This window comes from Carlito syrichta, unplaced genomic scaffold (assembly GCF_000164805.1).
Source record: "Carlito syrichta isolate Samal-C Ts95f unplaced genomic scaffold, Tarsius_syrichta-2.0.1 Scaffold308805, whole genome shotgun sequence".
NCBI lineage: Eukaryota > Metazoa > Chordata > Mammalia > Primates > Tarsiidae > Carlito > Carlito syrichta.
This window is the reverse complement of record NW_007252901.1, coordinates 1254290-1263051: the sequence shown is the minus strand read 5'-3', so window position 1 is coordinate 1263051 and position 8762 is coordinate 1254290. Positions and strand designations below refer to the sequence as shown.

Below are 8762 nucleotides of genomic sequence, written 5' to 3'. Positions count from 1 at the left end.
ATTCCAGGTAATCAAAGACTTTTTCCTCTTCAGTTCTACCCCCAAGAAGGGAGAGGTTAGTTTATCCTGGTGTGTGAACTAGAAATCCTACAATGACTCTCTTTGTGTCTGGTCTCCATGGGCTGTCCTTTGTTTTCTCCAAAATAATTATTTGATTTTATTTCAAAATGCCTTTCTCTTTGACTGCAAAGATGAAATAGAAAAATTTACATATACAAGTAAGTAAATTAAATATCCAAACTCTGTGATTATAAAACGCTTGCCTAGGCTGCCCCTCCTGCCACCAACATGGAGACTTTGTATCAAGTTCTGTTCTTGGTGCTGGAATGCCCAACCTGAAGCTGAAGAAGCTGGCCTGGGTGCACATGCCGTTGGCCATGACGATGTATGCCTTGGTGGTGGTGTCTTACTTCCTCATCACTGGAGGAATAATTTATGATTTTATTGTTAAACCTCAAAGTGTTGGCTCTATGACTGATGAACATGGGCATCAGAGGCCAGTAACTTTCTTGGCCTACAGAGTAAATGGACAATATATTATGGAAGGACTTGCATCCAGCTTCCTGTTTGTTTTTTTTGTTTTTTGTTTTTGAGTTGGAGTCTCACTCTGTGGCCCAGACTGGAGTGCAGTGGCCACTCCTGGCCACTGCAGCCTCGACCTGCTGGGCTCTGGCGATCCTTCCACCTCAGCCTTCCAAGTAGCTGGAACTACAGGCGCACGCTACCACGCCCAGCTAATTTTTTGATTTATTGTAGAGATGAGGTCTCACCAAGTTGCCCAGGCGGGTCTCGACCCGTGGGCTCAGGCAATTCACTCACCTCAGCCTCCCAAAGCGCTGGGATTACAGGCTGAGCCACTGAGCCCGGCTAGATTCCTGTTTTCAATGGGAAGTTTGGGTTTCATAATCCTGGACTGATCCAATGCACCAAATATTTGAAAACTCAATAGATTTCTTCTTCTGTTCACTGGATTCGTCTGTGTCCTACTGAGTTTTTTTCATGGCGAGAGTATTCATGAGGATGAAACTGCCGGGCTATCTGATGGGTTAGAGTGCCTTTTGAGAAAAAAATCTATGGATACTGGATTTGCTCCTGATAATGCAGTTTTAAAGGCTATACCAATCGTATAATATGAAATGTGGAAGAGAATGAAGAGTAGCAGAAAGCGAAATATCTAGCAAAAACATAGGAAACTTTTGAAAGCTTGGACTAGAATTTCTTCTTGGCATCAAAGAGACAAGTTTATGACAGTATTTTTTCCTGCTGACCTGTACTGACATAGCAACGATGTTAAGTGGCATTTCCTTCTTAGTCTTTCATTTCTTAAAGAAAATACACTCCATATCTATAATATTGAATAAAGTGATTATTTTTTACAACCTCTTTAACATTTTTTGGAGGTGACAGTTCTGGTTTTCAGAAATTAATGTAATCAGGAAGCAAGATTCCATAAGCTGAGAACTCTGGACGGCCGATCAGCTTTACACGGTGCTTTGCCTTTAAACAGAGTGTGTGATAGCATATTATTTCAGATATCTATGTAAGGCTGTTTCCTGAATAACAAGATGCATGATAGGAACAGAAATAAATAATTTTTCTAATCAAAAAAAAAGCTTGCTTATGATTCTTTTTTCCTGTTCAGAAACAGTCTTGCTGAGGTAGAATTGATATATAGTAAACTGCGCAAATGTAAAGTATGCGACTTGATAGTTTTGACATATGTATACATCCGTGAAATCCTTGCCACAATCAAGATAATGAGCATATCCATCCGCCAGAATTCGGACGTGGGTGCGTGGGGGGTGAATATTTTCTCCCTGGGTTTGACCTTTTATTATCAGCTCACAAATGTGTATGCTGAGTAACGAGACACGATGAGTCAATTCATAAAAATTTTTTCCTACAAAAGTGGGCAGCAAAAAAAACAACTTCCCACCCACTTGGCAGGTGATCAGTAGCTCATTAACCTAAATCATGTCACTTCTCTTTCTTCATTGTATACAGGGCTCAACTGGAATGCCAGGGGCTGGGAAAAGCACCCAGCTGGTGTCCCAGGCCATCTCTTGGCTGCCTGTGAGGAAATATGCCAGAAATTTCTGCCCTCAGTCCCTTAACAAGCCTACCCTCCAGCAGTCCACCCTCACTGGCTACCACATCACTCAGCCCAGGGCTGACAGGCCCTTCTAATCTCCAGCTCCTCAGTCCTCCCTGTGATCTAAAAGGAAGAGATATTTATCTTTCATTCTATTGCTTTTTTTATTTTTTTATTTTTTTTATTTTTGAGTTGGAGTTTCACTCTGTCGCCCAGGCTGGAGTGCAGTGGCACGCTCACAGCCTCGACCTACTGGACTCAGGTGATCCTTCTGCCTCAGTCTTCTAAGTAGCTAGAACCACAGGCATGCGCACCATGCCTGGCTAGTTTGTTCTTTTTTAATGTATTGTAGAGACGAAGTCTCTTCATGTTTCTCAGCCTGGTCTTTTTTTTTTTTGAGTTGGAGTGTCATTCTGTTGCCCAGACTGGAGTGCAGTGGCACACTCACAGCCACCCCAGTGTTGACCTGCTGGGCTCCAGTGACCCTTCCGCTTCAACCTTCCAAGTAGCTGGAACTACAGGCGTGCACCACCATGCTCGGCTAATTTTTTTATTTACTGTAGAGATGAGGTCTCGCCAAGTTGCCCAGGCTGGTCTCGAACCTGTGAGTTCAGGCAGTCCTCTCACCTCAGCCTTCCAAAGTGCTGGGGACTATAGGCGTGAGCCACCACTCCCAGCCTATCCTTCATTCTAAAACCAGCCCTCTTCTCCTAGTCTGTACACTTAACTCCTGATCTTCTCCATTACTCAGAAGTATTTATTTAACACCTGCGAGATGCTAGGCACTGTTCTAGGCTCTTGGAATACAACAGAAGTCAAAACAGGCAGTCATCCCTTCCTTTGTGGGCACACATCCTAGTGAAGTAGGGAAACTGAAAGCCAGAATCTAAATTCCGTTTTCTGAAAGTAATTTCTGAGTTATTTCCTTCTGTCCTCAAAATTTCATAGAAGAGGCCAGATGTGGTGGCTCACACCTGTAACCCCAGCACTTTGGGAGGCTGAGGCAGGAGGATTACTTGAGTCCAGGAGTTCAAGACCAGCCTGGGCAAGATGAAAAGGCGGGATACAGTGGCTCACACCTATAATCCCAGCACTTTGGGAGACCAAGGCAAGAAGATTGCCTGAGCCCATGGGTTTGAGACCAACCCAGGCAACTTAGTGAGACCTCGTCTAAAAAATACATCAAAAATTGGCTGGGCGTGGTAGCGTGCACCTGTAGTTCCAGTTACTCGGAAGGCTGAGACAAGAGGATTGCCAGAGCCCAGCAGGTCGACATTGGGACATTGGGGTGACTGTGAGCATGCCACTGCACTCCAGCCTGGGTGACAAAGTGAGACTCAAACTCAAAATAAAAAGATGTAAAAGTAAAAATATTATTTTTAAAAGCAAAAATGAAGATGTATAAAACAATCTTATCCTTCCTGACCCTTTTGCAGCTTGTAGCTGCTCTCTCCTTTTTTTTTTTTTTTTTGAGTTGGCGTCTCACTCTGTTGCCTAGGCTGAAGGGAGGGCAGTGGCACGCTCACAGCCTCCCCAGCGTCGACCTGCTAGACTCAGGCGATTCTTCTGCCTCACCCTTCCAAATAGCTGGAACTATAGGACAAACTACTGCACCCAGCTAACTTTTTTTATTTATTGTAGAGATGAGGTCTCGCCAAGCTTCCCAGGCTGGTCTCGAACCTGCGAGCTCAGGCAATCCGCTCACCTCGGCCTCCCAGAGTGCTGCAATTACAGGCTGAGCCACAGAGCCCAGTCTTGTTTTGTTTTTGAATTGGAGTTTCACTCTGTCGAACCCCTGAGCTCAGGCAATCCTCTCACCTCTGCCTCCCACATTGCTGAGATTACAGTTGTGAGCCTCTGCGCCCAGCTTCTCTTCTTCTTTCCTTCCTATCTGCCACCTCCAAGCAGTCTATTTCCCAGTGGTTCCAAATCCTCTTGTCCTTCCTCTGCAGTTGAACTTGGAAGTGGAAGCCTTTTCCCAGTCCTCCTTCCCCTGAATGTCTCTCACGCCTCTATGCCCTACAATGTCACACTCTCCCCTCCATTGCTCTGTGATCTATCCCAATTCAGCTGCCCCCCAATCCCTTAGCTGTAGAAGAGATTTGTCCTTTCCTCTGCCCTTTCTCTCCTCCCTAAGTAGCCCATTCCTTCTCATGCTTTCTGCTGCCACCTCCAAATGCAGACAACTCCCAAACCTCCATTTATTGATTGATTGATTTTTTTGAGTCAGAGACTCACTCTGTCGCCCGGGCTAGAGTGCAGTGGCATGCTCACTGCCACCACAGCCTCAACCTGCTGGGCTGAGGCCATCCTTACGCCTCAGTCTTCCAGGTAGCTGGAACCACAGGCATGTGCCACCACGTCCGGCTGATTTTTCTATTTATGTTAGAGATGAGATCTCATCAAGTTGTGCAGGTGGGTCTCGAACCTATAAACTCAGACAATCCTCTCACCTCAGCCTCCCAAAGTGCTGGGATTATAGGCAGGAGCCATCGTGCCCAGCCTAATCATCACTTTTTTTTTTGAGTTGGAGTCTCACTCTGTCACCCAGACTGGAGTGCAGTGGCCGCTCCCGGCCACCGCAGCCTCTACCTGCTGGGCTCCGGCGATCCTTCCGCCTCAGCCTTCCGAGTAGCCGGAATTACAGACATGCGCTACCACGCCCAGCTGATTTTTTGATTTATTGTAGAGATGAGGTCTCGCTGCCCAGGCGGGTCTCGAACCCGCAGGCTCAGGAAATCCACTCACCTCAGCCTCCCAAAGGCGCGGGATTACAGGCTGAGCCACCGAGCCCGGCTCTCACTCTTAATATAATTTTTTTTTGCTGTTGTTATTAGTTGGAGTCTCATTCTTGTCGCCCAGACTGAAGTGCAGGGGCACGCTCCCTGCCACTGCAGCCTCAACCTGCTAGGCTCCGCCGATCCTTCTGCTTCAACCTTCCACGTAGCCAGAACTAAAGATGTGCGCTACCACACCCAGCTATTTTTTTATTTATTGTAGAGATGAGATCTCGCCAAGTTGCCCAGGTGGGTCTTGAACCCAGGGGCTCAGGCAATCTACTCGCCTCGGCCTCCCAAAGTGCTGGGATTACAGGCTGGGCCACTGAGCCCGGCCTCTTAATGCAATTTTAAACACAGTACGAATTTGAATAAATTAACTTGCCTGCTTTGATGATAAAACTGCTTGCCAGCTGCCCTGAGGAGCAGATTCTTCACCGACCTGCCACCATCAGTGCCTTCTGTAAGTTTTTGTGTGTGTGCGTGCGTGTGTGTGCGTGCGTGTGCATGCATGCATGTGTGTGTGTGTGTCAGAGTCTCATCTGTCATCCAGGCTGGAGTGCAGTGGCACGTTCATGGCCACTGCAGCCTCGACCTGCTGGGCTCAGGCGACCCTTCCGCCTAAGCCTTCCAAGTAGCTGGAACTACAGGCACACGCTACCACACCTGGCTTATTTTTTGATTTACTGTAGGGACAAGGTCTTACCAAGTTACCCAAGCTGATCTGGAAGCTCTGACCTCAGGCAATCCTCTCACCTCAGCCTCCCAAAGTGCTGGTATTACAAGCTTGAACCACCACACCCAGCCAGCCTCCTGTAAGTTCTAATAAACCAATGTCTTTTCCTGCTGGACCACTGGGTGACTTCTTTGAAACAGGTAAACATTATGCACAAACACTCTCAGATTTGGGGTGACTACGTTACAGAGGGCAAGGGAAAGGCAGAGAGATTCTGTTTCCTAAGGTCTGCTTCTGAGGTCTAAAGTGTCCCAATGTTACAGCAAACACCATAACTAGGGCTATGAGAATTAGGAGACAGGAACCGTGGAAGAAAGTGTAGGGGTGTGTGTGTGTGTGTGTGTGTGTGTGTGTGTGTGTGTGTGTGTGTGTAAAATGATATCACAGTCAGGCGTGGTAGCTCACGCCTGTAATTCCAGCACTTTGGGAGGCAGAGGCGGGAGGATTGCCTGAGCTCATGGGTTTGAGACCAGCCTGGGCAACTTGGCGAGACTTCGTCTCTACAATAAATCAAAAATTAGCTGGGCATAGTGGTGCACGCCTGCAGTTCCAGCTACTTGGAAGGCTGAGGCAGAAGGATCACTTGAACCCAGTAGGTCGAGGCTGCAGTTGGACGTAAGCATGCCACTGCCCTCCAGACTGGGCAACAGAGTGAGACTTCAGAGTGAGACTCTCTCTCAAAAAAAATTAAATTAAATACAAAAAGTTTTTTTAAAAGAATGAAAGAAACAGAAGTGATCCAAGGGCAGATTTCACATACCCTTCAAAACTATTTTTCGGGCAGATACCTCTTATGAACAAGGGTGCCTGAACGAAGCATATTTGTATACCGAACCCTTAACTGTACCCCACAATATCATAATAAAAAATATTGATTATAAAAAAACTATTTTTCAGTCACTCCTAAACAACTAAAACCTATGAGAGTTAAGAAAAAAATTAAAAATTAAAAAAATCAAGCCAGGCTCGGTGGTTCAGCCTGTAATCTCGCGCTTTGGGAGGCTGAGGTGAGTGGATTGCCTGAGCCCGCGGGCTCGAGACCCACCTGGGCAACTTGGCGAGACCTCATCTCTACAATAAATCAAAAAATTAGCCGGGCATGGTAGCACACACCTGTATTTCCAGCTACTTGGAAGGCTGAGGCAGAAGGATCTCCGGAGCCCAGCAGGTTGAGGCTGCAATGGATGGGAGCGGTCACTGCACTCCAGTCTGGGTGACAGAGTGAGACTCCGACTCAAAAAAAAAAAAAAAATCTATCCATTGAAAGAATGTACTGTTGCCGGGCTCGGTGGCTCAGCCTGTAATCCCGCGCCTTTGGGAGGCTGAGGTGAATGGATTGCCTGAGCCCGCGGGTTCGAGACCCACCTGGGCAGCAAGACCTCATCTCTACAGTAAATCAAAAAATCAGCTGGGCGTGGTAGCGCATGCCTGTAATTCCAACTACTTGGAAGGCTGAGGCGGAAGGATCGCCAGAGCCCAGCAGGTCGAGGCTGTGGTGGCTGGGAGTGGCCACTGCACTCCAGTCTGGGCAACAGAGTGAGACTCCAACTCGAAAAAAAAAAAAAAAGAATGTACTGTTTATGCCGCATTGATTATGACTATCTAACCACTAAGATTATCCTTATTAATCTGACTTCAAACACCAAGAGAAAAGTTAAAAAAAAAAGAATGCAAGCAGGGCACAGTGGCTCATGCCTGTAATCCCAGTACTTTGGGAGGCAGAGGTGAGAGGATTGCCTGAGCCCAAGGGTTTGAGACCAGCCTGGGCAACTCGGCAAGACCTCATCTCTATAATAAGTCAAAAACTAGCCGGGCTTGGTGGCTCAGCCTGTAATCCCACGCCTTGGGAGGCTGAGGTGAGTGGATTGCCTGAGCCTGTGGGTTCGAGACCCGCCTGGGCAACTTGGCGAGACCTCATCTCTACAATAAATCAAAAAATCAGCCGGGCATGGTAGCGCGCGCCTGTAGTTCCAGCTACTTGGAAGGATCGCCGGAGTCCAGTGGGTCGAGGCTGCGGTGTCACCCAGTCTGGGTGACAGAGTGAGACTCCAACTCAAAAAAATTAAAAAAAATAAATAAATAAATAAATAAAAAATTTAGCCAGGCATGGTGGCACACATCTGTAGTTCCAGCCACTTGGAAGGCTAAAGCAGAAGGATCACCTAAGTCCAGCAGGTTGAGGCTGCGGTGGCCATGAGTGTGCCACTGCAGCTTGGGCAACAGAGTGAAATACCAACTAAAAAAAAATCACAGATCTAGACTCAACTATTTGCTGATTCTGTATCCTGGGCATGGCTAGCTCAGATAGGATTTTGCTCCCATTAGTCACTGAGTTGATGTGAGATGACAATGATAAAAAGCAGAAACTCAAGGGTTACAGCCAAAAGGAGCCAAAGAACACACTATGAATAAATATAATGTAGTATCCCGGATGGGATCCTGGAACAAAAAAAGATATGAAATTAAAAACTAAAGAAGCCAGGCGCTGTGGCTTATGCCTATAATCCCAGCACTTTGGGAGGCCAAGGCAAGAGAATTGCCTGAGTCCATGGGTTTGAGACCAGCCTGGAAAACTTGGTGGGATCTCACCTCTATAACAAATCAAAAAATTAGCTGGATGTGGTGGCTCACACCTGTAGTTCCAGCTACCTGGAAGTCTGAGTGGAAGGATCGCATTAGCCCAAACATCGAGGCTGGAACTAAAAAAAAAAAAAAAAAAAACACAAAAACTAAAGAAATCTGACAAAATATGGACTTTAATAATAATGTGTCAAAATTTGTTCATTAATTGTTGATTATACTAATGTAAGATGTTCATAATAGGGGAAACTGAGTGTGGGGTACATGGGACCCCTCTGGATAATTTTTGCATCTTTTTTGTAAATACTGGTTTTTTTTGTTTTTTTTTTTTGAGTTGGAGCCTCACTCCATCGCCCAGACTAGAGTGCAGTGGCCGGGTGCAGCCTCGACCTGCTGGGCTCCGGTGATCCTTCCGCCTCAGCCTTTCGAGTAGCCGGAATTACAGGCGCACGCCACCACGCCCGGCTAATTTTTTTGTTATTTATTGTAGAGATGAGGTCTCGCCAAGTTGCCCAGGCGGGTCTCGAACCCGCGGGCTCAGGCAATTCACTCACCTCAGCCTCCCAAAGGCGCGAAT

At 46.7% G+C, this 8762-nt stretch overlaps 1 pseudogene; it reads left to right on the top strand.

The window, feature by feature from the left end:
- Window positions 1–288: 288 nt before the first annotated feature.
- On the top strand, window positions 289–1050 carry LOC103268251 (annotated as a pseudogene).
- Window positions 1051–8762: the final 7712 nt, after the last annotated feature.